This window comes from Eptatretus burgeri, chromosome 4, assembly GCF_056783735.1.
Source record: "Eptatretus burgeri isolate ZD-2024b chromosome 4, Ebu_testis_v1, whole genome shotgun sequence".
In the NCBI taxonomy this organism is placed as follows: Eukaryota; Metazoa; Chordata; class Myxini; order Myxiniformes; family Myxinidae; genus Eptatretus; species Eptatretus burgeri.
In genome coordinates, this window is record NC_140964.1 from 115,872,845 (window position 1) to 115,891,574 (window position 18,730).

The 18,730-nt window shown below is 40.7% G+C and overlaps 1 long non-coding RNA gene across 1 annotated transcript in view; it reads left to right on the top strand.

Moving 5' to 3' along the window:
- The window catches only part of LOC147028942 (uncharacterized), a 44,025-nt gene extending 26,018 nt beyond the window's left edge, over window positions 1-18,007 (top strand). Inside the window, exons 2-3 of the long non-coding RNA XR_015056960.1 lie at window positions 11,372-12,127; window positions 17,681-18,007. This is a non-coding gene — a long non-coding RNA (uncharacterized LOC147028942). The remainder of the gene's footprint in view (window positions 1-11,371; window positions 12,128-17,680) is intronic.
- The last annotated feature ends 723 nt before the right edge of the window (window positions 18,008-18,730 follow it).

Consider the following 18,730-nt stretch of genomic DNA (forward strand, 5'->3'; position numbering starts at 1 on the left):
GGTATTGCATTTGGGTTTGTTTGTTTGTTTGTTTGTTACTTGCAAAATCGAAGATTTTGTTATTCTGTCTATTTGTCTGTTGATCGCCTACAGGTGACAAATTTTAACCAATCTTCATGAAACTTCACCACATGGTAGAATTTGTCATAAGGAAGAAGTCATTTGTTTTTGAGGTCAAAAGGTCAACATAGGCCAAAGGTCAACAACCAAGGTGGTATTTCTAAAATCCTCAATTTTCATCCGATTCACTAGATATTTAAAGAGGTGTTGCATATTTTGTCATTGAATTCAACCACCAATTATTTTTGAGGTCAAATTTATTTTATGGATTTTGCAAGTATCATACTCTGCACGACGTCTTCTTCTTGTTTGTCTTTCTTTCTGTCTGTTTGTTTGTTTGTCTGCACAGACCTTTTGTGTTTTTATCTGCAACTGCTTGTCGGATTGAGACGAAATTTTCACCATCGGTGTAACTACTCATGAATTATGTTATAATCATAATTAGGACGTCATACATCACGTGGTGTGGCAGCGATGTTGGAAAAACTTTGGACCTCTATCTCTGAAACCGTATGAAGGAAAAAATTGAAACTTGGCACATGACAAGCAATCCTGATTGGGAATAAGTGTGATTTTTTTTGATGTCATAGGTGCCTCCCTTATGATGTTATAATTGCATATGTAGAACGTTGCATCTGATCAGTATGAAACTTTTTGAGAGTCACCTCGTGATAAAATGGTCCTCAGAAATTTTTTTGATGATGTCATTGGGTACGTGATTCAGCAGCCATATATACATATATTTTTTTTAAATCGTCAAGAATCTTCCTCTCTGAAGTGGTTGATTAGATTGAGGCAAAGCTTTACACATATGACCACCTATCCATGAGGAACACAAGGTTCTTCATATCACATCAGAGGTCACATGGTTGGGCAGCCATATTGGACTTATCTTAAGACCTATAAAAAATCTTATTCTCCAGAACGGCTCGACAGATCGAGGGGAATCTTCACACAAATGTTCCCTAAGCCTTGGGTGTACGAGTTTGTTCAGGAATAGGTGGTCGTGTGGAATAGGTGTACGAGGTCAGGTGGAGGACTTGACCACAAAGGCACATGAGAAAGCACGATGTGCAGCTCGATAGGTCGCATGGTTTGGCAGCCATATGGGATTGAAGAAAAATGTTAAATTATGTTTTCTCTGGAACTGCTTAATCTAGTAGTTCCCAAACATTTTTCACTGGGCCGGACTTTCGGAATAAAAATTTACTTGCGGCACACCAAAAATTTTTATTGATAAGAAATACATTAAAACAATGTTTCCTTGAATGTTTAAATGTTTCTTTTATTGCCTTTGAATCTTCCCGCCACACTTGTCATCCTCTCACGCCACACCAGTGTGGTGCTCTCCACCATTTTGGAACCACTGGCTTAATCAATCGACGTGAAACTTAAAAATTATGATCTGGTTGTGATGGGAAATAGATGTTTTAAATTTCAACTTGATCAGATACATGGTCTGGCAGCCAGAACTATTTAATTTTTTTGATCAGGGTTCTTTTTTATTTTTATTTTTTTGAATAAGGCTAAATTGGCTGTGCCTGGATGGGTTTGAGGGTAGAAGAATAGCAGCTGAAATGTGAATCCTCTCCACATTCTTCCTGATGACTTCATCTTTGTTTTTTGCTTGTTTGAATTCCTTCTGATTACTCCATTGCAGGATTGTTCCTATTTGGTCTTTCATTTAATTTTGAATTGAATTAATTTTAATCCCATTCTGAATTCAATTGAATAATAATTTAAAAAATGTCATGGGTCATGGTCTGGTGTCCAATCAAAGCAAGACGTCTTGGTATCCGGTCATTACTGCCAGCGGTTATTAAGTGGCAGTTCTAATTATGTCTCTTATTAATTACGTAACACATCGGCACACAAAACGAGTCCTGGTGAGGGTCTGCAAACTGATTGCTCTTTTTCTTGTCAAACATGCAATGAGAATACCGTGAATATCCTTCACAGAGCAGAATAGGAGCACGACAATTTATGTAAAACCTCCTGTAACAGGCGAGGTCAGGTGGAGGACTTGACCACAAATGCACATGAGAAAGCACGATGCGCTTTCTATGAAAAACCATCACTGTTTGGACAGTGCACTGCAAGCCATGGTGCCAAGGTCGGTTGTGGAGCCCCTGTTGAGAGCGACACTTTTTCTAAGGGCCGTTCCACAGTGCAGGCTGGCCCAGATTATGTAGCCACCCACAGGCAGCAAGTGGTTGATGATGGGACCCCCACACACATTGAAGGCAGTTCCAGAGGTGGTGAGGACTGTGACTATGCATGCCCATAGGAGTTTGTCCTTGCACTTTGAAGAGTCAACACCTTTCTCACACTCTCTCTATGCTTCATCATCTGGGCTGGAAGGACCACTTTGGAGAGATGCGAATGCCACATCAACACAATTCATCATCTCCTGACTTAATTGTTTCTCGATGCCATTCTTCGCCCGTGCTGCACTTAGCCCTGTGCTTCAGCGATGCGCATGCCACCAAATCTTGCTTCCCTCAAGTCCCCGCCTGCCATTTTGTTTCTCGTGCGAGTCTGGTAGTTGGTGCCAAAGTTGGGGTTTGGTTTTATTTATATCTCTTGAACATAAGTTTGGGTTTTCATGTCCAGTCTTCCTAATTTGTCTGTCGTCATGGGCCAGATCTCTCCAAATTTTTGTATCATGATACCCATGTCAGAATCATTTTTTTTTATAATAAACCATTTTAATTGTAAGAAACGTTTTCCTGCCTTTTTGCCTTTCAAATGTGTTCCAGCACAAGTTTTGGCTTTGTTTTGGGTGATCCTTAGGGAATCACAATAGTATTTGAATGCAGGAATATAAAATATTTTTTGGCGGCAGTAGAGGTCTTAGACCATCCGGCTCAGATGGTTTTTGCTAATGGACCCATCTGACGTGACAACTGTTGTCAGGTTGTAGGATATAAACCCATTAAATTTCCACAAGGAAAATTATTATCAAATTTAAGTGCAAAAGGTGTGATTGGCACGTGAAAATTTAAAATTGAATTTTCTTTCATATTGATCATGCGTGGGAACATAGACAACATGGAGGACGTCCATGAAATTGTGGAGTGCATGGAACATGTACTTGCAGGTGAGCCAGGGTGGGGCCGAGTGAGGAGAAGCTTAAGCTAGTGACCCTCCCAAACTCCTGAGTGGTCCAGACATGAGGCCGTCGGGATCGACTTGCAGTTCATGCTCCGGGAAATTACATCCAAAAATGATGAGAAATTTGAGATTTTGGAAGCAGAAATGAGAGAAATGAATGGAAAATGATATGAAAAAGAAATATGATTTGAGAGAATGAATGAAGGGAATGAAGAGGGAAATTTATATTTTGGAAAATAAGCTGGAAATCAAATTCAATGAAAGTAATGAAAAAATCAGATTGTTCGGAGAACAAATGTGGGGGGGGGGAATGAATAACAACAAATAAATTCTAGGAACACAGGCGGGAGCACAAATGGAAAGTCGAATGGTGGATTGGTTTTGGGAATATACATTTGGAACTGGGGACACACAGGAAAATGCCACATGGACATTTGAATATGTTGATGGCCTGGAAGGACATCATGCTGGTGTGGATGTTGCTCTTCCCCAGTGTAAAAAGACCATTCCCAAGATGAGCCAGATAGAGGGAAAAGCGGGGATTGATAAACAGGAGGGCCCTGTGGTGTATATATATATATATATATATATATATATATATATATATATATATATATATATATATATATATATATATATATATATATATATATATATATATATATATATATATATATATATCTTCTTCTTCCTCTTTCGGCTTGCTCCCGCTAGGGGTCGCCACAGCGGACCAACTGTCTCCATTTTGCTCTATCCTCCACATCTTCCATTGACACTCCAACCACCCGCATGTCCGCCCTCACCGCATCCATGAACCTCTTCTTTGGCCTTCCTCTTCTCCTCCTGCCTGGCGGCTCCATCTTCAACATCCTTCTCCCGATATACTCCGTTTCCCTCCTGTGCACATGTCCAAACCATCTCAATCTCGCCTCTCTCACTTTGTCTCCAAACCGTCCTACCTGCGCTGTCCCTCTAATACACTCATTTCTTATCCTGTCCATCCTCGTCACTCCCAACGAGAATCGCAGCATCTTTAACTCTGCCACCTCCAGCTCCGCTGGAGATTGAGATATATATATATATATATATATATATATATATATATATATATATATATATATATATATATATATATATATATATATATATATATATATATATATATATATATATATATATATATGTCCATTGTGTGGGACGGCATTCGCGGATGCCCGTTTCGACCCTGCGGTGGTCCGTCTGGTGCACACGGGCCTGACAGGTTGTGACACAACACCAGCTCTGGAGTACATGCAGGAACTCGAGCCTGAGGCGGTAAGCCAGGCGTTCAAGCCTGCAACATGTGGGGTGGTGGGTGAACCCACCCAATATATTAGCGAGGTCAGACTGCCAGTGAGCAGGTCAAAACCTATAATGGTGAGTGAGGTTTTGCCCGTCGAGGTATGTTGAGTGGTGTCGAAGAAGGTCGTGCAGGGACCAGGGTAGTTGAGAAGGACTCTGTGGGTGTCGACTCGGTGCCCAGAATCGTCGACCTGCCATCCACGGCCTCGAGGCAGAGGGCCTCGTGCGTTAGTGGCCTCGAGATGGAGGGTAAGAAGAAACAAGGAAGATAATTTAGAAGAAAGAAAAGCCATAGTAGAGTATACTCAGACTGAGTGAGTCACGAGCAGTTGGCCACTCATGCCAAGGGCTAATTGGAAGAGTGGGAGGCTCAAGGGCAGCAGTGGCTGCAGGAAGGGGCAAGAGTCGAGAGACCTAGCTTCTTTGCCCACAGCCAGAATTGCAAACATGGGGCTGGGAATTTTATATAAACAATGAAAGAGCCTTGGTGATACCTGGTCCCCTGGCTGCAGAATTTGGATGGGGGTGACGGGGAAGGGGCTGTTTATGTGGCTGGCCTCATGACAGATTGCCCCCCTGTGAAATTTGGAAGTGTCAGGCAGTGTGAGGACTAGCTGGCAGGATGTGGATGTGATGTGTGACCATAGGTTTGGTCCAATCTGGGTTGCATGGGATTCTGGTGTTGTGGGGCATCCCTTGTCCATCAGGCACCGTCCGAGCGATTTTTCTTGTGTTAGTGGCATCAACGAATTTTGTTGGGGGTTGAGACCTCCAGGGAACTGAGGTTATCCCTCCTGGGCTGAGAGGATAATGAGGGAGTTTTTGTGAGCCATGCCAAGGAAGTGGTACCATCGAGGACCATGTGGGTACCTCAGAAGGTGGCCTCTCGGGCATGAGGTCTCGCAGACTCTCCCTAAGGCTCTGGGACAGCCAGCATGTGGGGACCCACCATGCTGGGCTGATCAAAGGATGCTGGTCCCTCTTACGAGGACCAGGTACGAGTGCAGACCACTGGAAAAGCACGCTGAGCATCTGCGGAATGTTATGGTGAGAAAACACTTGAGAGGCGTGCATAACCCTCCACAGATAGTCTGCCACAATTAAATGGGTTCTCCGTTTGGCAAAAAGAGCTCTGGGATTAATTATCATGGGTTCCAAAGAGAAGAATGGTTACCTCTCTCCATGTGGAAATGCTACGTGAACGTTATTGATCTGTGAGTTGTGCCAAGTAGCATCCAGGAACACTATGTTCAGAATTCTGAGTACTCCATGGTGAGGTGCTCAAACTAAGTTTAAGCATCCAGACAGAAGAGCTCAAGCCCCAGCCCAAGCGATACCCATGCAGCTCAAGACTCTTCATCATTTGAACTCTTAACAAGCATAATTAGAGGGGAGATACTGAGTGTTACGGTCACACAAGACAATGCAGAAGGTGCATGAGTTCTCTGGGGGTGTAAGATCATCCTCAAGTTCGCTAATCCTTATTCTGAGCCAAAATTGCCATCTCCCCCTTTAGCATTGGGATAGCTAAAAAGAGTGCTTGGTTTTCTGGTGTGTGAAGAGATGGTTTGTCCTTCGTGGCTTAAAAATCATTGAAAAAAGCCTTAATTTTAATATTTTGAGAGCATTTGAGCTGAAAACACCCAACTGAGTTGAGCTATATGGTGTGGGTTTGAAAGACTGAACGGAAATTGGCCCTAATATGACTAATTTGCAAGCTAGAGAAACTGGCACCACTTATTGTGGCAGCTTGACATTAGTTTGCAATTTATACTTTCCAGTATTTCTGTCAAGTGATGTGTTATTCGATCACAGTCCTTTCTGTTGATATGGGAACAAATGTAAAAAAAATCAGGGTGACAAGGAAAAGGGTCAAATAGATGCTGGACACCCCTATAGTACATCTTCATGCATGAGCCACTTAAAAAAATATGCTCTACTGCTGTAATAGCATCATCTGTAACAATGCACTTACCCTCCTAATTCATATTATCAAGCAAAAACTTGATGGCCACCACCACGAGATATTTGGGTTATTTGTTTCATTGTTACACTCAACATTATTTGGATGTCCAATCTTCAGTTAACTAACCACAACATATCCCACAATGATCATGGAGCATGCAGAAGAAATGGCTCTTATTTTGATTTGATGTGGGATGTTATATACTTACAAAAATATACGGCTGCAACAGTGGTACGATTGGAGGGCAAGCAAGATTGAAACTATTTCGCAGCTTGTATGATGTATGATATTTACACCGGATTGGTTGTTTTCTCCAATATTTTATTGTATCTCCAAAATGGCCTCTTAATCCTTTAACCCAGGTTGGCACCTCATTATCCCCGTGCTTTAATGATCAAGGAGCATGAAATGCTTGTAACATTTGCAGCCGACATCTTGTATTCACATAGTTTCATGAAATATATTTATCTATACTAATAAGTGTGTGTGTGTGTGTGTGTGTGTGTGTGTGTGTGTGTGTGTGTGTGTGTGTGTGTGTGTGTGTGTGTCCTCCATAACTCCAAACCCATGAAACCTAGTGGCCTGAAACTTTGCATGCATACTAATAGAACTCCAATGGAATGCACGAGTGAAAATTGGGTGTTTGGTTTTATTTAAACACCCCTTTTGAAGATAATTAATGGCCTTATTTAATTATATCCTTTATCAGGCACATCGTCGGCCACCTCACTCTCTGGGGTCTTAAGACGTATCCTGGGTTACCTCACTTGGGTCTGAAGCCGCCATGTTTTTTGGCCTGCTCAACCACACCCTGACTTGGAACAGGCCGCAACGATTTCTTAACAAAAAAGTTTTTTTTTCCTCTTTCCTCACATATCATCAAATGCTTGATCATCATACCCATGAATCGCTGAATACATTGCAATGCTTATAAACGCCCAGAGCCGCTAGCGTTTGTGGATTTATTTCATTTCCACACATGCCATAACCTCGACAATCTCTTAATGAACTAAACCGAATTACAAAATTTAAGCTCCAGAATTGAACTCGGCAGCAGTTCCGACTGCTAAAAAAAAAGTGTTCATTTGTCCACTTCTGACATTGCTTGGGTGTTTCCGGGTGCTTGGGTTTATATGACCGGGAATTGTGCCAGGCAATCTGACGGAGTGCTTCTTTAGTGCCCAATCGAGTTGGTGAGCACTCACCAATCTGTTTTGTTGTTTGTTTCAAAGCCACCAGAAGTAACACCCGTCACTTTGCTCATGAAAACACCAAATCTTTGCGGAATTGCTAAAAAACCAAAACGGAATAAAAATTAACTTTCACCCTTTAAAAATTGTGTGAATGAATTATTGAAATATCAGCTTCTATTTTTGTATCCTTTTTTACCTCCGCCACCTCAGGTGAACGAGGTTATGTTTTCACCTCTTTCTGTCTGTCTGTTTGTCTGTCTGTTTGTCTGTCTGTCTGTTTGTCTGTTTGTGTACAGGATATCTCAAAAAGTTGTAGACGGATCAGGATGAAAATTTGTGTACAGTTTCGGGGTGTGACAAGGACGAAAGGATTAGATTTTGGTGAAGATCCGGATCTGGATCTGACTACTATAATTTTTTAAGTGATTCTTCACCATTGAGAGAAAGGGCTAAACTGATATAGAGCACGATATCTCAAAAAGTTGCGGACTGATTCGGATTAAACTGGGTGTACATGTTGGGTGTGCAACCTTGACAAATTGCTTCGATTTTGGTCAAGATACGAATCCAGATCCGACTACCAGAAATTTTATAGTGATTCTTCACCATATGAGATAGGGCTAAACTGATATACAGTATATATATATATATATATATATATATATATATATATATATATATATATATATATATATATATATATATATATATATATATATATATATATATATATATATATATATCATGATATCTCAAAAAGTTGTGGATGGATTCCTACAAAACTTGGTGGACAGGTTGGGTGTGTGGCAAGAACGAATTGATTCAATTTTGGTGAAGATCTGAATCTGGATCTGGATACGAGAATTGTTTAATTTTTAAAGTGATTCTTCACCATTGAGAGATAAGGCCAAAAATGATATAGTACTGTATAGCATGATATTTCAAAAACGTATTGGGCCCGATATGTTCTCATGGATCGGGCGTTATGTGATTGAGGAATGCGCTCCACCAAGTGCCCTTCTCGTTTCACCTTTGCTGTAAGTAAAGTGACCTGGTTTGTGATGCTTTCAAAGGTGGTGTATAATCACCGCTTTCACCCCGTTTACAAATCGTGCATTTTCACATCCCCCCCCCCCCCTATTCATGCTGCCTCCTCCCCTCACGCAGCCCTCTCCTCTCTTTGCCTTGCTCTACCCTCTCACTGCCTTTCCTACACTCCCATAATGCTGCCTTTCCTCCTCTCTCACTGCATTCCCTTCACTCCCATAATGCTGCCTTTCCTCCTCTCTCACTGCATTCCCTTCACTCCCCTCTCACTGCATTCCCTTCCCTCCCATCATGCTGCATTCCCTTCCACTCCCCTCATGGTATCCTCCTCCCAAATCCCCTCCCATTTCCACCCCCATGGACATCTCCCTGCAGTCTCCACATGCTTTTTTTGTATCCCCTTACGTATCCCATTTAGTTCAATCATGTACTACTCCTCCCCCTTTCTCCACAAGTCCCATTGCCAAACACAAGTTGAGAATCCCCCCCTCCCATGCTTACCTCCTCCCAACCCCCACCCCTTCCCCCTCTCCTCCTCACTCCTACCCCCCCCTCCCTGAGCATGTAGCAATGTTTGGTGAGGTGTCGTTCTCCCTACCCCCTTTCCTCACTCTTCCCCCCTTCCTAGCTCCACTCTTCCTCAACTCTCAACTCAACTCAGTTTAGTTTTGCATGTCAAACAGCTTCCCCAGAGTGTAACATGTATGAATCAGATTTGGAGTGAGCCGACCGGAGGGGTGCAAAGGTCGCTACATGTACGAGCATGCAGGCAGGCAGGCCTTTGGCATGTAGATAGCGTGGGTTTTAAATGCTCCTGCTCGGTTTTATGTGGAACCCGGTGGTTAAAAATAAAATGTTGTTTGGGTTTATTTTATTGCCCTTCTCTTCTCCTCATGCTGCCTTCCCTTCCCCCATCCCTCCTCACTCACCCTCCCTCCTCTTCCATTCCCCTCCACCTCCTCTCTCTCCCCACCCCTCCCCTCTCCCCCACCCCTCCCCTCTCCCCCACCCCTCCCCCTCTCCCCCCTCTTTTTCTACCCCCCCTCTTAGTAACCCCATCAGTGAAGCAACGGGTGGTATTTTCTCGTTTGTTGAATATGATGTCCATTTTTTTTTTCAGTGAGTAGTCTTGATTATGAGAGAACCAACAACAATAATATTTACTTTTGTAGTTGCATCATGGGCGAAGCAAATCTTTTTTTCAATGTAGGTAAAATTTATACAAGTTGGAAATGAAATTCCTTAAAAAAATAATTGATCTGCCATGAATAAAAGAGGAGCTCACGTTTTTGGCCTTCCTCACGTTTTTGGCCTTCCCATCACGTTTTTGGCCTCCCCCTTCATTGGAGCAAACGACAAAGGAGATCAGGTGGGGTTGATAAAAGAAAATTGAAGATTAAGTTCGTCAAGTTTAATATAACAGGTTGTATTATACTTGATGACCCTCAGAGTTCCCTCGTGGATAAATTAATTATTGATTCGTTATTGATAAATTCGTTATTGATTGGCATAATGAATAGGATTGAGATTGTGATGACATTGGAGAGAAGTTTTCTTCTGATCATCATTACAGCCATACAGCCAAACCATGTATTCAGGGAAAATTGGTTTCTGCTTCATTGCTGATTGGATGATATCATTTCTAAAATCCCATTCCTTGGCTTTTTCCAGCCTCCACCCTAGATAATTTATTTCAAAGGCAATTTGGTAATTCCTGATATGGTTTCAACTTCACACTTTCATTCATGTGTTGCTCTGTGTGTTCCTCTGTCATATTTTGACTAATTATACTGTAGAAGAGCATGGGAGGTGTCAATTTATTTTTATAACCCGAGCTACCTGGGTTTAATTGATTAGGTGAAAACTAATTGGTTATTCCCTCCATTCACAGGTGATGTGTATATATATATATATATATATATATATATATATATATATATATATATATATATATATATATATATATATATATATATATATATATATATATATATATTGTATACACTGTCGAGGCTCGTATGAGAGCCAATACACAGAAACACACAAAAAGGGGAGCAGGAAACAAGAGTGGCAGGAGAAGGAAGAAAAAAAACATTGTGGAACAGAGACATAAGGAGATCTGTGAAAGGGAGAGGGATGGGGCAGGTTACACAGAGTAAACAATATGGACACTGTAGGGACTTTCAGATCCTTACATGACAGGGACTTTCAGGAAGGAAAATAGGGAATTTGAAGGAGGTGGGTTTGGGGTGTATTAGTGGGGGTAGAAAAGATCATGGTTTTGGATGGGGAAGATAAGAGATGGTGGTGAACAGCTGTTTTGAGACCTGGAGGGAAGAATGCGATTGAAGAGAGTGTGGGAGTTTGTACCAAAGGTGGGGAAAAAAAGAGAGAGAAAATAAAAGAGAGAAAAAGAGATAAGAGTGAAGGTGAGCAGTGATTCTTGATTTTGGTAGTTTTACCAGAAGGGGGTTCATGGCAGACCTTGAGCATCCTGTGGAAATATTTGGGGGACATATCTCAGACAGAGCAGTGGGGGAGAGGAGATGGTAGAAGACAGATCGACCACCGACCTGCCTGCGGTGAAGACCCAAAGACTCAGCCTCATCACTGAAGGTACAAATGATCCTAAATGCCTTGGTTTCCACAGCGTGAAGCCGAGAACGGTGAGAGGCGGGAGCACCAGCCCAGAGAGGGGAGCAGTATTCCATCAGGCTGCGGACGAAAGCTTTGTTTGTGGTTATTCTGCAGATGATGTGGGTAAGTCTTCGTTTTTCATTTTCATGGTGACTGTTTTTGACATTTACATGTGGTACATGCTTGGGAGCCTCGTTGGTATGCATTGTTGTCTGCAATGTCACTGATGATTCACCAAGTGATGAAACTGTTCTGGCAGCTGAGAAGGTGTGTTGTATTGGAATTCTCATGTGTGTACTATTTGTGTATGTCTTTACAGCTGTGGAGGAACTCTGGGAAGGGTTTGAAACAGCAAAAGGGCTGAACTTGGTTCACCTTTCATGGTTGCTTTATGCAGCTTCTTCAGCTTTTAGAGCATGGGAGGAGTCGATTTATTTATATAATCCGAGCCACCTGGGTTTATTTGTTTCAGTGAGAACTAATTGGTTATTCCTTCCATTCACAGGTGAGAGATGTGGGTTGGTCTTCGTTTTTCTTATATATGATTAAAATCTGTTCTCCAACTTATAGCAACACTGTGATGTCACCTTCACCATGTGCTGTACTCTTACTCCTAGATGATATCTCACAGCTTGAATGAACCTTTGCCCTCAAGTCTTGATGCACACTGCGAGGTTGTGTATGGGAGATGGCTTGAGATGGTTGTGTGCAGCTGTCTTGAAGCCCTGGAGGGAAGAATGAGATTCGAGAGACTGAGATGGTTCCACAGGTGGGGAAAAAGGAGGAACAAATGAGTGGATGTGAGCAGTGAATCAGGATTTTGAGAGTTTCACCAGAAAGGGTAACTGTCAGATTGTATGTGCACTGCAGAAACCTGTGTGGTGTGTTGGGTAAGGGAGGGGGGGTTGGCAAGGCAGAGCATGGAAAGGGCAGAGGGTGCAAGACAAGAAAGGAAGAGGTAGAAAGAAGATGGCGAGACCACTGACTTGTCCACAATGCAAAATTGATCAACCAGACCCTCAGCTTAATTGGGGGAGATTCCAATGATTTTTAAGGACTTGGTTTCCATGGCAGAAATTTGAGCAAGGTGTGGGGCAGTGGAGCCATACCCGAGGGGAGAGCAGTACTCCACCAAGCTTTAGATGAAGGCCTTATAGATAGATAAAAGTTAATATGCTCCAAGGAAAGACTTTGCATGACGGAAGATGTCCATTCGACAACTTGTCCTCAATATTTACCCCCATTTACAATCTCGGTTGTACCTGTCTAAGCAATGGCAAATTCAGCATTAATTTGGAATCCTTATTGTCATTTATTTATCCTTCACACGGTGATTCACAATTCTATTAGATTAACAATACTTTTCTGGGAATTAGAATAATTAGCTGTGGAGCTGTGAGATACTGCTACTCATGATCATACAGTTATGGTTCTTAGTCATGTACTCCTGATTTGCTCCATCATCTTACAGGAGATGGCATTGAATTAATCCAATGTTCAATGGGGTTATCAGGCTCATGAGAATCCTTATCCATTCTGGCATCACAATGTCCTGACACAATGAACCAAAACTTGTTTACTAATTCACATTTAAATAGAAGTAAAAAATACCTTATTTACATCAACTACATCTCCTATATTGTGACTTGAACTGGGAGGTACTGTACCAATTCCGCAAACATTCAGAGACCATCTGTCTCTGCAACCTTTCCTTTCTCACCAGAAGACCTTTGGTTCCTTTGTAAATCTCAAGGTGCAGTTACGACTATTTCTCAGCCCAAATAATACAGCATGTATCCACCACTTAGCATACTTTGAAGGGCCCCATGACTGCACTTGCCAAACAGGTGACCACATCAGTTTTCCTGAGTCATCACTATGGGTTCTCCAAATTGATCATCATACGTAAAAATCTGGGGTACTCTTTGGTATCCTTAGCTTTCTTCTCCGTGTAAATCCATATTTAGAGACCTGGCTTTTATAGTTCTTTTGTTCGAATCACACCATTAGTCACTTCATTTTTCTGAAAAGCCCTCTTACATTTGTCTTAAAAGGGAGCTGTAGTGCAATTATGATGGAGTGTGTACAGTATTGTTGATCTAATACACTCAGCTTGCAATTGTCGGTTGTTGCTGGAGTCATCATTGTGACCTGGGAATTATTGTTCTTCAACTATACTAGTTATCATCCACCATAAGACAATTATGATCCCAATCAAGTCCGCAAAATGTTGCAACCTTCACGCAGATTATTATTTGAGAGAGCAATAAAACAAATAATCATCTGAGCTGATCTCGTTGCACTTATTATAAGATGGTGGCAACAAGCAGCAGCTCCGAGCCACGTGATCGACCAAACAGCCTACAATTTTGACGTGTTTTACAAGTAAAAATTGTTCCCCTTTTGTGGCACAGCAGACAAACTGCAAATTTATAATAGTGTCAAAAAAAGAATTCACATCCTTACATAAACATAAAAACTGACATGTTGTTCAGTAAAAACATCAACATTGATGTCCAGCATTACCCGGACTTTGACTCACTGCCCAAGCAGTGAGCATCCGTTTACATTCTGGCTGAGTTTGTAGAGCAAAATGCGGTTGGTCGAAATATTGTGGTGCCCCATGAGAACCAGCAAGTGGAAGCTAAGAGAGACAATGCAGTTGCTCACTCTACCCAAAAGTAAGTGGTGCATCATTTTATCGAATGCATAGTTTGGGAGACATTTTATGTAAAATTTCAGTGATGCCTTTGAAGATGAAGGATGTTTATTCAATTGACAATGCAGAGATTTTCACCATTTTGGGGTTGGGCACTGTTATTCCACAAGCCAACATCTTCTCTCGAGTATGCTTCTTGGGGTTGTGTGCAATTTTTGTACAACGCAAGACAGCATGCATTCATTCTCGGACTTTAGGAAGATTTAACCTGCTGAACTCTCATGCAGCTGATCATGACCTCTACTCTCTGTAGCTTCAGCTCTTTTGTCCCATAACTAAATTTATGGTAGCTCCTCATTTGCCAATGGTTTAGACATATCACAGTGAAATAGAACATGTTCGATTTTTCCTTGACAGCCATCATCTTCTCCATGACTTGTTGTGGAGTGTTGTACTGGCTAACTTTGTCCCACTTGACACAAATACGGGTTCCATGCAACATATTGGCTAAAAGTTTGACAGCATGTGCACATCTTACAAGATATGGTATTCCTACTGGTGTCACTTATTCATCTGGTCCCAGGCATTGACCTTTATCCTCACATACAGAAAACCTATTCTATTCTGTCCCTATTGTCTTGACATTCTGTTCTGTCCGATAATGAGATTAAAACGTCCTGGTTTCTCAAAGAAGCGGTTTTCCATCTCCACCCGAACCAGCCAGGGTCTCCAACGGTTAAAACACAGTCATATAGTGAGGGCAACATGACTCAAGAGATTTTGCTTGTCATGTGTTTGAGGTGTTGAGTCCTTCAGAACGGACAACATTGCAGCTTCTTTGATACAACCCATTTGGAAGTGCGTAATAATATTGCTTGCCCATATTTACCACCACATGGTAATCACCTGGACATCTAATTATGGTGGGTGGCATGCTAGGGCTCATCCAACCAACCTGCCAACATGATTCTAGGTGAAAGTACTTTGGAATTTTCAACTACACTGGTCAACTTTAATGATGCATAACCGCACACTCATCTCATGTGAAGGGACGTTTTAATTGATGTTGCATGCTGTGTTTCAGAGTAATTAGTACGACCAAATGAGATAGGCCAGTGAAGTCTGATCTGCATGCAATTTTTTTTTTTTAAGCAAATGCAATGAAATGATTTGAAAATGTACTCAGAAATCTTTGAAACAAAGCGTTTTGGTTTAAGTGATTTTGACAAACATTCGATGAGTACAACAAAATTTAAAGAAGCCTTTCAATAAAAGAGACATTATCAAAGCTTTCCGACTCGCACTCTTCGGCTGATAAAACCCACAAGCAGATGAAGAAGAAGCACCAAACTCTCATTTATAAAAATTACAATGTAATTTCCTCAACGTTGATTGGTTGAGAGAAAGAAAGGATGGGATTCGGGCTAGTAGGGCTCACCCTAATCTAATTTACTGAGGGCTAGTGGGGGGGGGGGAGGGGAGGGTGGTTTTCATGATGAAAAACGTTGACTGTGGTATGTCATAGTCAAAATAGTCAAGCCATCATAGTCAAAGTAAATATAAAGTTCAGACAAATTATTTCTGTATACAAAGAATGGGATTGCTTGACCTGATGAATGTGGCCTCCATTGCACGAAGGTGAGCGAGATTGGGTCCTCTACTCGGGATTTTAAATCAGCCGATACAAAATTGTTCTGCACACTGAGGATTACTCAATAAATGGGAACCAATTGCAGAGGCACAGTAGTTGGGCAACTTAGCTAAATACAGCATAACAATTGTGCATTTTGTGAGGAAAGCACCAAATTTGGCACACTAGTAGCCAATCATATTATGAACAGATTTGGATATTGGGCCATCCCAAAATTTTTGATGGCAGTGGAAAATGGCTGCCACAGCCATCAGCGGCTGAATTTGAGAAGGCCCAATGTCCAGATCTGTTCATAATATGATAGGCTACTAGTGTGCCAAATTTGGTGCTTTCCTCACAAAATGCACAATTTTTATGCTAAGTTGCCCCACTACAGGGAATAGTTGTCGTGCTGTGTACATTCTTACATGCCCGAGTTGGTTGTCTCTGTTGGACTGACTGACCCCGTCTGATCCCCAAAGGGACGTGTTGTTCAATCCGATCCTTCAATCTCAAAGATGTACGGCCCACATACCGAGCATCACACTGGCACTGAAATTCGTAAATCATCTTACTTGTATGAGAGGCAGGCAGATCATCTTTTTGGACTGATGAAAGCAACCGGCGGGTAGTGAAAATCACTCATTTCTTACCGTTGAGATACTTTGCCGTTCCATGGTAGACGCAGGTGCACAGGACATCTACCATGTCCAATTATAGGATTATTTGGTGGGTTCAGGAATTTGTATGTTTGTATATACAGGGGGCTGCAAAAGTAGGTATACAGTAATGATATACTGGTATACTCCTTACTGTATCCCTACTTTTGCAGCCATATATATATATATATATATATATATATATATATATATATATATATATATATATATATATATATATATATATATATATATATATATATATATATATATATATATATATATATATATATATATATATATATATATATATATATATATATATATATACATATATATATATATATATATACATATATATATATATATATATATATATATATATATATATACATACATATATATATATATATATATATATATATATATATATATATATATATATATATATATATATATATATATATATATATATATATATATATATATATATATATAGTTTGATCTGTTCAGGATTCCCATTATCAAGAAGAATAGTCTTGATGGTCTCAATTTCAGCATGGAGTTTATCTGTGGAGCAGATCTTTCTTGCTCTATTGACCAAGATACCGATCAATCCAATCTTGAATCTCAAGGAACTGTAAGAGTTCCACCTCGTTTACTGCCTGGTAAAAGTAGACTTATGGTAGACTGGTTTTATAAGCGTCGGCTGATTTCTCAATGAAGACTTTTTGAGATTAAAGGATCACATTGAACAACACGTCCCTTTGTGGATCAGATGGGGTCAGTCAAACGAAAAGAGACAACCAACTTGGGCTGGTGAGAATGTACATTGTACACAGTACGAAAACTATTCCCTTTGCCTCTGTAATTGGTTCCCATTTACTCAGTAATTCTCAGTGTGCAGAGAAATATCGCATTGGCCGGTTTAAAATCCTGAATAGAGGAAATAGTCTAGCTCACCTTCGTGCAATGGAGGCCACATTCCTCAGGTCAACCAATCCCATACTTTTTATTCAGAAATAATTTGTCTGAACTTTAGATCTATTTTAACTATGATGGCTTGACTGTGGGACAACTGTACCTCAGTCAACATTGTGTCATCATGAACCCCCCCCCCCCACCCATCATGACATTGTGTCCATTTAATTGAAATGCATATTTAAGTGATTTATAAAAATGCTGTCATTCACTGACTCGTCTGTCATTCAACAAAAATAAGAAAATTATACGCCGAATCAAAGCCAATCATATGATCTGAACATTTATTGCTGCTTACAAACCTCGAGCAATGTGAAGCACGATGTCCTCTTCCACCCTTCCTCATCCCTACCCAGAACATCCTCTTATAATGTATTGTTGTTCACTTTTCAGAACGTTTACATATCGCATGCAAATTGCCAATCATATGTACTGGCAGTCAGAGATTCATCCGGTGCAGACGTTCAAGATACCTTACACATAACAGACCTCCGAGAAGTTTCCCAATGGTATAATCCTACCCCACCTTACTCTCTTTAAATAAATGGACTCTAATATCATATTAAACAAGATTGCTTTTGCCAAAGTGGATTATTCACCTCAGTATAATAACAGGCTTAATTCAGATGAGGCAATGTTATTATAACTTATTACATGAATAAGGAAAAAAAATGTAATCCAGCACACCTGTGTTAATTTTACATTCCAATAATAATAAAAAAAATTTCCAACATATATTTTCAATGTCTTTATTTTTAAAGATTTTTCTTTTTCTTGACATCTAATGTGCCTCCATATTTGACACAAGAGAATATGGTTTATAGCCACCTTGCCTGATCACAACCCACCCTGCTCTTTAACGATCGTGGTCATTGTTTCCAATTTAGCGGGACAGCAGATTGTATCAGGTTCCATCGACTACTTCAGCCATCCTGATTGTTTGTATTCATCACAGAACTTCCACTTTTTTCCAGCATTTTAAAGAAACTGATTTCGGTAGAGCTGTCGTTTATTATCCAGTCATCCTGACACATCAATCGACGATGGAAAAAAAAAATTGCCTTTGAGATGCCAAAGTTGTATTTTTTTTTCCACTGCGTGCTGTTGTACTCTTTTTTTTTTTAACAAGCAATAACTCATCACTCCCAGCTTTGCCCTTATACTGAGGATTGATTTCCCATGCAGTGCGCTTTTTTCGTAATTATCAGTTCCCCAGGTCCTGTTAAATACCTCTCGATAGAATGCCCTTTTGTATAAAACCCACTAATTTACACAGGATTTGTACATATTGGTTTCTTGTTTGTTAACGTCAACACTAAAAGGTTTTTTGGCAGAAATGCTGCCAGAACAGCATCAATTTGTTTTGCTTCAGGCTTTTCCTGGCCACTTAATTGCAGGAAACTTGCTCGACCATATGAACAAAGTATTCGGTGCCAGTCACTT